At 45.2% G+C, this 11,445-nt stretch overlaps 1 protein-coding gene and 1 pseudogene across 1 annotated transcript in view; one reads left to right on the top strand and one right to left on the bottom strand.

Moving 5' to 3' along the window:
* OPHN1 (oligophrenin 1) overlaps positions 1–11,445 on the bottom strand; it is a 273,349-nt gene that overhangs the window by 234,531 nt on the left and 27,373 nt on the right. The window lies entirely within an intron of this gene.
* LOC111746488 lies at positions 6,088–6,206 on the top strand (annotated as a pseudogene).

Below are 11,445 nucleotides of genomic sequence, written 5' to 3'. Positions count from 1 at the left end.
GTGACAGTGTGACGGTGTGTTAAATGCTACGGAGATCTATGGCCTGGATTTGAATCCGGGCTTCATCGCTTATAACCCGTTTGTTTCTGAACGAGTTTTAAATGTCTCTACACCTGTTTCCTCGTCTGTAAAATGGGGGTGATGTCAGTCCCTGCTTCACAGGGCCACGACATGTATTAAATGACATAACACGCGCGAGCACCCTACCAGTGCACAGAATAAGCTCTCACCAAATATTAGCTATTATGACTGACGTCGACCTAGGTTCGAGACTCAGCCTTCATAATGGACACAGGGATTCTTTTTCCGGTGATGAAAATACTCGAAAATCGACTCTGGTGATGGCTGCGTAACTATGAACATAGTAAAAATCACTGAATGGTACACTGTAAAGTGAATTGTGTAGTACATGAATTCGATCTCAATAAAGATAATTTAAAAATAACCCCAAAGGGCAGCAGACCTTGGAGCTATTGAAGAGTTGGAACAGAAAGGGGAATGTAACAGGGTCGCTTTCTGTCCCCAAAAGCAAGTTATTAACACCATATGCCCAAAGCCTGCAGCATCCATGCGGTGCCTGTTCCTTCCCGGTGACGGGCAAGAATTCTGCAGCGTCTGGCCCACCGGCGGGACTAGTGAGGGTCGTCGTGCTAAGCCCAGAGCTCCCCCTAAAAATGCCACTGAATGACACCAGAGATAAAGGGGGAGAAAAATGGGTCACCTCTCATCTCAGATCAAATGCAGACTAAGGCCACTCGGAACACATTCTGGCGTGACCAAAAAGGAATCACACGGGCGGCGCTGGGGGACATCCTCCGAAGGGAAGCTGGCCAAGGAAAACAGGGAGGAAACAAATGGAAAACAACAGGCTGTCCAGAAGAGAACAAGGCCCCGGGGACCCTTAGAAAGTTCCAAATTGTTCTTTCAATTCTTCCTCCCATCCAGGAGCGATGCAGTCACACTTGGTGACCTCAGGCAGAAAGCCCAGGGCAGAGAAGCGGGTTCTGTGTTTACTTCTTTGCCTCAGTGTTACCGGTGCCGAAGCCGACACCTAGAAGCCACCGCCTGACCCAGGAGTGGGTTCAGAATCTGCTCCGCAAGCGGGAAGCTTCCCCGGCCAGCCGACCAGTCCACACGCCCACCTGGGCTAAGTACAAAATGAAGAGAAATGTGTATGCCGTCTATACCTGACGGGGAGGAGTGACTGAAGGAAAAGGAAAGAAGCTGGTGATTACATCTGATTCCAGTGAACAAAGGGAAGGAGCTACGGGGAGAAAAGGAGAGAATGGACTGCAAGCCTTTCATCGCATTTCAACTTCGACGAGCTTCTTCTCTAAATCCTTAAGTGATTTCCTTCATAGTGCTATCCCTCCCCATCTATATTATTCCAAAGATCAAGAACTATGAGAAGTTTCACTTTTCCAAACTGTCACGCAGCAGACGAGCACGAACTTTCTTGGATGAATAAAAACTGGAGGATAGTGTTCTTTCATTACATTCCAGATTCTACCGCCTTATGACCATATGGATACCCAGTCAAAAAGCCCTAAAAGCACAAAAGACATCATCATAAAAGTATTTCGATGAGCCCTTCAAAATATATAGCAAGAAAGGACACTGGGTGGAGACTCAGGAGACCTGGGTTTCAGTCAATAGCTGTGTGACCTTGAACAGGCGTCTCTGATCCTCAGTCTGCACCCCAAAAAAATCAATCTGAGAGGTTTAAACTAAACCAGTTGTTCTCAGTCTCAACGCAGGGTTACTCTTAGGGGGCACCGGAAAGGTGTGGAGGCGACTTGGGTTGGCACGAAGACGCGAGGAACACTTACTGGCATTTCTTACAGGGCAGGGAGGAACAGACAGACACAATGAACTATCCTGTCCAAAACGCCAAGAGTATATTGCTCACTCCCTCCCAGAAATAACTGAACGAAATAATTAAGATCTCATCAACCCCCTAAAATCCTTTGCCACGGGCCTATGTAAAAAGAATACTTAATAGGACACTCACCATGTGAGTGTCCTATTAAGTCTGAAAGTGGACAAAAAGCACTTGTCTTTTGCTTGGTAAATGAGGAGAAAAGAAAAAAAATATTCTGCATTTCATGTTCTACAATATGTAATTAACAAAATCTCTTCTCGAACCCAAAGCAATAATAAGATCTGAATCTGGCAATGAACCTTACAACTGAAGACACATTACACACACACACACACACACACACACACACACACACACACACAGAAGAAACCTTATTAAGTGCTACCAGATGTTCCTTAACAACCATTTGTTTAGAAAAACCACAAACAGTAAATTCCATTAGGCTCTGTTGTTCACATTTGAAATCCAAGCGAGTCTGCATCAGAGGCAAGTAAGAAAAGGTTTGAAAAGCGTTCACAGAACAGCGAAATGTTCACTCGGCTAGATCCATGTGTTTCTGGCCAATGAAAAAACATGAGTGCTTGTTTATCAGCTGCATCCCCTGAGTCAAGAGGGTGGAGTTGAAGAGGCTGGCTTATTAATATAATTTACTATTTTTGATGCCTGCTCTGAAAATCTTCCCACAAATCTGCACGGTACATTCTGCCTGGTGGATCAGAAAGAATGACTGTGCTACTTATCAATCTGAAAGTAAATTATTTGGAATAAAAACTCTAATTCCAGGATCTTAACCACAGACTGTTGAAAGCTGACAATCTCACCGATACAATACCGGCAGCCAGAGAGAAACATCAAAGCCTGCAGCACCCCGACAGAAAGGCCAGCAGTTAAACAGAATCTTTCGAGAAGATGGCTTTGAGAAAAAAGGAGCTTTTCCGATTTTTCTGGACACAAATTATAATAACTCAATCGAAATCCATTGCTTAGCAAAGCCAAATTTAACCCCTTCCTGAAACTGGCCAAGAGATTATTGTGAATAAACCCTTTCCTTTTAAGGATGTATTTCGAAAAGCATACTTTTCTGCGGCAGAAAAGCCAGGCCTCTGTGGCCAGCCCCACCTTGGCAGTGGTCTCTTAGAATATACCCTGGAGTTCCAGAAATTTGAAACTCCTGAATCTGCGCGAGCAGAGTCTGCCAGTGGCCTCACTGGGCTGGTATCCAAACTCCAGGGTCTAATGTTTCAAAATAAGGCCAAACCCAACACTGAACAACCATCCTCATTGCTGAGCCGTGTCTTACTTCTAAGAACATTCTGCTACCAGCAAATCCTCATCTACTGGGGGAACTAATACCCTTATTGGCTCTGACAAGTCAGTTCTTTTCCCTGCCGCCCACCAATTGACCTCTGCAAGCCCCCGATCTACCCACAACTGTTATTAACCTTCACAGACCTAGTCGGCCCCTCTTGCAGGCCAGATGGGTGGGTCAGTTTATTTTGTAAACTGAATAAGGGGAGAGGCAAACAATATCTTGTCTCCATCCAACATTTGCCAAGGGTGGACTATAACAAAAAGACGAAGTAAACTCTAGCAACTTCTAACGCTTCAGGAAACTGATTTTTAACTGTCAGAATGCTTCCTACTCTCACCTCTGTGTCATAAATCAGAGAATAAGCGAAGGGGAATGAAGTTTTGCTCATGCTGTGCAGCTGGTAAAAATTTTAGACTGAAAAAAGCTATATCCTTGTTTTATTCATTTCAAATAGGCATCTCAAATTTTATGTCTAAAGAAAACCTTCAATGCGCTCGCTCACTCGCTCGCTCTCTCTTCCCCTCCCCTCCCCCTCCTCCATCTTCCTCTCCATCCCCCTCAACAAAAATCCTCAACACGATGCTAGCAAACCAAATTCAACAGCATATTAAAATGATTATACACCATGACCAAATAGCTTCTCTTCCTGGAACGCAAAGGAGTCTCAACATACTAAAAAAAAAAAAAAAATCGATGGAATGTATCACATAAATAGAATGAAGAAATAAATATGACCATCTCGATCGATGCAGAAAAATCATTTATGATGATATGGGGAGATGTTCATGAGGCGTGATTTGGATGAAAAGCAAATTATGAAAATTATCGGTATGGGCCCATCTTTTAGCGGGCTGTAGAATGCGGTGGTTAAGAGTGTCAGATTTGGGTTTTTGCCCCTTACTGTGTGACTTGGACATAATAGCATTTCCGCTCATGAGGCTTTGGAAAGGATCACACTGAGATAATACACAGAAAGCACTAAAAAGATGTATTGTTATATACGGCAAGAGCTACTTTAAAAAAGCAAAACATTATTAGACAGCGCCCTCAGCAGTCCCCCGGATCCGTCTCCTGCCTTAAGAGTGTTTGCGCAGAATCGCCCCAGGGACGCCCCTTCTTCCAGGCTCCGACCACCCTCCACCCTCTTTTCCAGTCGCAACCTTCGGAACCTCGTCAGCCATCTTTGGCCAGCAAGAGCGGCCAACGCCGCGTTGTGAGCTTTACGCCTTATGACCGAACAACGACGAGCTGTCGGATCCGTGAGGATTCCTCCACCGAGGTGGGGGCCGCCGTTGACCGCCTGGTCAACCTGCATCCGCGGGCCTCCCGCACCTACCTCTCTCTGCGCTTCTATTTCCACCGCCGCGCTGTGGCTCTGGGAGGCCTGGGCCACTTCCGCTGCGAGGAGGCCGAGGAGAAGCGCAAGGATGCCCAACGTGTCTCTCGAAGATGCAAGACCAGCTGGCGGCCGCGGCCGCGCCCTCTCCCAGGACCTGCAGAAGCCTGGCCAAGATGAATGCGGTGAAACTCAGGATACCGTGGAAGCCGCCATGGTCTCGGAGAAGAACCGGAAGCAGGCCCTGGGTTCTGCCAGGAAGTCATCTCTGTGACTTCCGGGAGAGCCGCTTCCTAGATGAGGAGGTGAAACTCATGAAGAAGATGGGCTATCATCTGACTAACCTCTGCAGCCTGGCCGGCCCCCAGGCGGGGTTGGGCGAGTATCTCTTTGAAAGGCTCACCCTCCAAGCCTTTGGAGCCCAGAGGCTTTTGAGGGACCCCTCTGCATCCCTCTGGGGTCGGTCTTGTGCCTGAGCCTCTCCCTGCAACCACTAGGTAGCTTTCTACCTACCCTGGAGCCCTCTCCCATGTCTCCGACCAAATCGAAACAATAAAGCTTTTTGCACCCCTTTCCCCAAAAAAGGCAAAACATGGGGAAAATCTTAATATCTAAAATTTAAAAATGGCAAGATAAAGTATGGTGTAGTCACCGATTTATTAAATGAATAGTTATTAAGGGCCCACCGTGGAAAAGACATTGGAAATATAATGGTGCTCAAGACATAAGTAGAAGGCCTGTATATACATTTCTCCAGAGAACGTACAGATGGCCAACAGACATATGAAAAGATGCTCGAGGTCACTAATCATCGGAGAAATGCAAATTAAAACCACGATGAGCTATCACCTCACACCTGTTGGAAAGGCTATCATCAATAAATCAACAAACAAGAAGTGTTGGTGAGGGTGCAGAGAAAAGGGAACCCTCATACACTGTTGGTGGGATTGCAAATGGGTGCAGCCGCTATGGAAAATAGTCTGGAGGTTCCTCGAAAAATTAAAAATGGAACTACCTTATGACCCAGCAATTGCACTTCCGAGTATTTATCCAAAAGAAATTAAAACAAATCTCAAAGAGACTCTGCACCTCTATGTTCAGTGCATTCACAACAACCAGGATGTGGAAACAGTTAAGTGTTGCACGGATAAAGAAAACGGATAAAGAAAACGTGATACATGTGCACTCACAACGGAATATTATTCAGCTATAAAAAAGGAGATCCTGTCGTTTATAACATCGAGAGTGGACCTTGAGGGCATTATGCTAATGAAATGTCAGGCAGAGAAAGACAAAAAGTGCCTGTTACCACTTAAATGTGGAATCTGAAAAAGCTGAACTCAGAAAGAGAGTTGATTGGTGGTCCCCAGGGGTTGGGGGAAAATGAGATGCTGGTTGAAGGCTACAGAATTCCGGCTATGAGATGAATAAGTTCTGGGGCTGAAACGTGCAGCCTTGTGACTACAGTGAACAGCACTGTATTACACACTTGAAAATTGTTAAGACAGTAGATCTCGAATGTAATGACCACACACTCAAAAAAAAAAAAAAAAAGCAGTCTACGGCCATGCCACCCTGAACAAGCCTAGTCCTGTCTGATCTCGGAAACTAAGCAGGGTCGGGCCTGGTTAGTACTTGGATGGGAGACCACCTAGGAAGACCAGGTGCTGAAGGCGTAAAAAATAAAAAATAAGGAACTGTAAGCTGACAAGGTCCTTGCAATCTCTGAGGTCAACCAAGGGTTGCCTCGCCTAAAAAAAAAAAATTATGTAAGGAGACGGAGGTGCTAACTAACCTTACCGTGATCATCATTTTGCAATATATACATGTATGAAATCACCGCATACACGTTAAATGTTGTCAATATCTCAATACAGCTAAAAAGAAAAAAAGACATAAATGGTCCCTGCCCTTATATTACTTACAGTGTAGAAAATACGACGAATAATGAAACTAAGAAATTACCATAGATTCAGTACTTTTAACTGAACTTCTCTCGCAGTCCAAGAACTCAGGCCTTCCCTGTTCCAGCCAAGAAGGCTGTGTACACTCCTCGGCTCCTGGACGCATCGCTCAACCTCTGGCTTCCGTTTGCACATCACTTTCTCTCCGACTCTCCTGCTCCATCTTACAAGGATCCGTGTAACTACACTGAGCCCAAGCAGATAATCCAGGGTCATCTCTCCGTGTCATGATCCTTGCTCACAACTACAAAGTCCCTTTTGCCACGTGTGGCATCACATTTATAGGTTCTAGGGGTTAAGGTCTGGACCTCTTTGGAAAGCTATTATTCTGTCTACCACAGATATAATTCTGAATAGAAAAAAAAAACAATAGAAGGAAATAGACCAAAAATAAACAGTGGTCAAGTCTGGATGGATTAAGATTAATATTTGTATGCTTTTCTCCTTTTTTTGCAATTTCTAAAATATGATAAGCGTATGTCATTTAAAAATTTAGAGAATACAGACACACGAACACAACAAAGACAAAGGGGCTTACAGTAACGCATCTTTGTGTCACAGTTGTCCCTCGGTCCCCAAGTTCCTCAGGTTGCTCGCTCCAGAGGCAATTATCATTAGCAGTTTCTGTTCCTGCCACAGATGGAGTATGCAAGAACGCGTCTACAGTTGGCTGAATAATGACCTCAAAAAATGTTCACGCCCTAATCCCCAGAATCTGTTCATATTTTATCTGACAGAACCAAAAGAATTCTGCAGATGTGATGCAGGATCTTAAGATGGGGTGATTACCATCGGTTACCTGGATGGACTCAATTTAATCACAAGGGCCCTTTTAAGAGGGAGGCAGGTGGATTCATGAGGGAGAAGCAGACACTGGAGTGATGTGTTTTAAAGATGGAGGATCGGCCCACAAGCCAATCAATACAGGCGGCCACTAGAAGCTGGAAAAGACAAGGGAACATTCTCTCCCCTCAGAGCCTCCGAAAGGAACCAGCCTTGACTTTAGCCCAGTGAGACTGACTGCGGACTTCAGCTCTCCAGAACTGTCATTACGTGTTGTTTTAAGCCACTAAATTTGTGGTAATTTGTTACAGTGGCAACGTAATTCATCTTTATACATATACCTTTTAGCGCATGCATAGATATATTGGGTATACATCTATAGAATAAAATAAAAGCAGCAGAATTCCTGGGTTGAAATACATACTTTTAAAATTTTTTTTCTAGATGTGAGTCAGCTTTATTTTTATTTTTTTAATTAATTAATTTTTTTCAATCGGTGTCGGCATTCAGTATTATTTTATATTAGTTTTAGGTGTACAGCACAGTGGTTAGGCATTCATGTGATTGACAAAGCGATCCACCCCCAATAAGTATACATTTGTAATTTTGATTTAAACCGCTAAACTCCCTCCACAGAGGCTGTGCGATTTCCACAGCAGCGATGTATGAGTGTTACTCATTTGACTTTTGACTTTATTCATGATGCTCCTTTTCCATACAGAAGTCTGAGTTTCATGATCTCAAACATATCATCTTTTCCTCTTACCGCTTCCTAATTTCGAGTTATATTTTAAAATCCTTCCGCACTCTAAAATTAGTTTCTAAACACTCCCATTTTTTTTCCCTAGAAGTTTTATGGCCCTATTTTTACATTTAAATCGTTGATCTACCTATAATTTACTTGGGTGTTGGGTATGAGCTATGGATGCAGCTTGTTTTTTCCCTAAATGGCTGACCCAAGGTGACCCAACAAACTACATTAAATGATTCATCTATTTCCCACGAATTTGAAATGCCGTTTTATCAGGTGTGAAATTTCTATGTGACCTAAGTCTATTTCTAAACTTTCTGGTCCGTTTCACCGATTTGTCCTTAAAATCACGTACAGTATCACGCCGTTTTAACTACTATAGCTTAGTAACGTGTTATCTTAAAGCTCTAATGAAACTAAACTCCCCTAACTACTCCCCTTTTTGTAATTCCTCTGGTTTTCACGCTCACTTGTTCTCACAAAGGTCTTTTATAACCAGCTTAACAAAAAAAATGTATTTCCATTTGAACTGAGCTTAATTTACCTATGTACTTCAATGAATTGACATTTGTATATTTCCATCCACTTAAGAACACGGCATGCCTTTCCGTTAGTTTTTCTTCTTTTGCATTCCTTAGTGATGTTTTTCTTCCTCTACGAAGAACTTACATATTAAGTTTATGCTTAGGTTTTTTTCTCTTTTCTATTGCAATTGAAATAGCGTCTTTCCTTCCATTATATATTCTAATTGCCGCCACTTTATGTGAAGGTGATTTCAGGATGCGTGTTGAGCGTAGGGTCTTCCTCTAAAGGCATCTCAAGGATTTAAACCAACGGGGCCCTGGGCTATCGCTCCCTGAGACAGAGCGAGGCAGGACCTCCCCGCCCGGCCAGCCAGCATCAAGGCCGTGGAAACGGGGTGCATCTGCACGCCTTCTCCCCTTGTCTGGGGCTTGAGGACAGAGGCGAGGAACTGCCAGAGCCATGAACTGAGGGGTTCAGGGCAACTGCAAATAACTGGGCCCACGGCCGATCTTCTCTGAGAGGCTGGGTGAGACTGCCTCTCACGGCGAGCGGCTCCTTCCCTCGGGAGCAGGACCAGGCCTGCTTAGCGACAGCCGTGTTGGAACAGCCTCCAGCACAGTGCACCCTGATTTCTTTCAGCTCCTCTCAGCCTGCAATGTAAGTTCTATTTAGAGAAAAATCGTAGCGAGGTTGACAACCTCTTCCGTCTTTGGTTTTCTGCTTCTAACTTCTGAGTGGCTGTAAACTAGGGTCCACAGGTGTTTGCTGAAAGATGCGCAGCCAAGTGCACCAGATAGGCTCCCCCATCCCACTGGCCCTCCGTCGCACTGTTCTCCGATCCTTCCGTCCCCCCATGCCCCGGGCTCCTTAGGGAAGCCAATTACAGTTTATTGCGAGCCTGCATCTCCCAGGTCGGTGAATCCATTTTCACACTGTGGACTCAATACAGCCTGAAAAGTCTGCGTCTTTTGGCTTTTTCTCTCTGTTGGGTTAGTTGGTTAACCCTTTCTTATTCCCTGGGCATTTCCTCCTCTCGGATCAGACTCCTTCCACACCCTCACATTAACAAACGGGTAACTTCATGATCTTGCTTGGGGTGGGGGGCGCCTTCGAAGAAAGACTGAGGGGCCAGCTGTTTCAAAATCAGGGCATCTGCAGGATAAGCATCAGTTGGGGACACGTGCTGCGCAGAAACTAGAACCGACTCTGATCTTACGTTGCCTCCTGCCTTCTCTCTCCGCCTCCATTCATTAGCTTTTATTTGCTAGTCTTCTTAGGAGATGCTTTTACAGTCGCTCACGACGACATGTCTGTGCCTCTTCTTCAACCTACGCTGTGTCCAACGCGAGATCGGTCCACCCAAAGATGACCCTAGTCCCCAGTGCCACAGTGTTCAAGTGATCTTTAGATGTTTGGACTTTCATCTCCAGCTCCGATAATGGATTCCAGCTGCAGCTACAATAATCCTACGGAACAGTTTCCAAAGATTTCGCTCGAGATTTTCAAACCCACAAAAATGTTCTCCAGCCCCTTCTGTGTGTACCACCTCTGCAGTGATGATGCATTTAATGGTGAAAAAAAAACAAAACAAACAAACAAACAAACAAACAAAAACACAGGAACAGAGGGCTGTCCGCCTTATAAAGAAGTCACTTGCCTTGGTTCCCCGGCCGTGAATGAGGATCACATTTACACAGTGTCAGAGACCTAAGGCCCTAACTGAGGGACAGTGTGGTCCTTCCGACTGTGAGTCGGAAAGGCCATTGACATAATATAAAAGGTAACACCCAATCTTCCCTGCAAAACTGCTCCTCTCCAGGACTCGCCACCTCAGAGAACAGCCCACCATCCACCTAGAAACCAGGCCGTCATCCGTGATACCGCCCTCCTTCTCACCTTCTATATATCTAACCCATCGCGAAATCCCATTGATGTAAACTCATCAATATCTCTCTAATACCCTTTTCTCCGTCTCCACCTTAACCTATGCCATCATCATCTCGCATGTACTCCTGCATCTACGACCTAACCGGTGTCCCGTTGTCCGTTCTTGCCCATCCTTGATTCACTCTCCAGAGTGCAGGTAGAGTAAGCTCAGGATCACATCGGGTGACTCTTCCTGCTTTATACTCTCCGGTGGTTGAAAGCGCATCTCCCCACCTGGCCTCCAGGCCCTGCGTGCTGGGATGACTACGCAATACCTTCCCAGTCCGCCCACATCTCTGTGTGGTTCGTGTCTTCTTTTCACTCAGTTCTCAAATTAAATGTCACCTCTTCTATGAACATGTCCCTGAGCATGTCGCCAAAAGGAAGACCCCTCTGTTATTCCGTCAGCTGCTGTTTCGTCCCCACAATTTTTAGCACAACTTATCGTTATTTCGTTTGTCCGCTTACGTGCTTTCACCTGACTCTGGCACTTAAGTCAGATCCCTGAAGACGGACTCCAAGACAGTCTTGTCTGCCACACATCCTCGTGCCCAGTGCATGAAAGGTGCTCGGAAAGTGTCTTTTAGCAACTTAAATTTGGACTGAGTCGAGCATTTCCTTATCCCTGCCCCCGCCCTTCTTAAGCATCTGGATGAGGATTTTATGAGATTCTTTTCCTAAAGTCTTTACCACGCGTGGTAGGCACTAGCTCTGTTGACCAAATACTGCTGATTCCTCTTTTAAGGCAGCTGGTAGTGCTGCACCTCGCCACCTTCTCTCGAGGCGGCTATGGCCATGTGACTTACTTTGCCACTGTAATATGAGCAGAAGTGATGTGTGTCATTTCTAGTAGAAGCTTTAAGGGCCAAGAGAACAAACTCTCAGATTCTTTTCCCCCTGCCCCAGTGATCGAGAGAATGGCGCTCCATCAGCCTCAGACTCAGCATCTATGACAAGCAGAGCACC

This window comes from Pteropus vampyrus, unplaced genomic scaffold, assembly GCF_000151845.1.
Source record: "Pteropus vampyrus isolate Shadow unplaced genomic scaffold, Pvam_2.0 Scaffold191, whole genome shotgun sequence".
Classification (NCBI taxonomy): Eukaryota; Metazoa; Chordata; class Mammalia; order Chiroptera; family Pteropodidae; genus Pteropus; species Pteropus vampyrus.
This window is presented reverse-complemented; position numbering and strand designations above follow the sequence as displayed.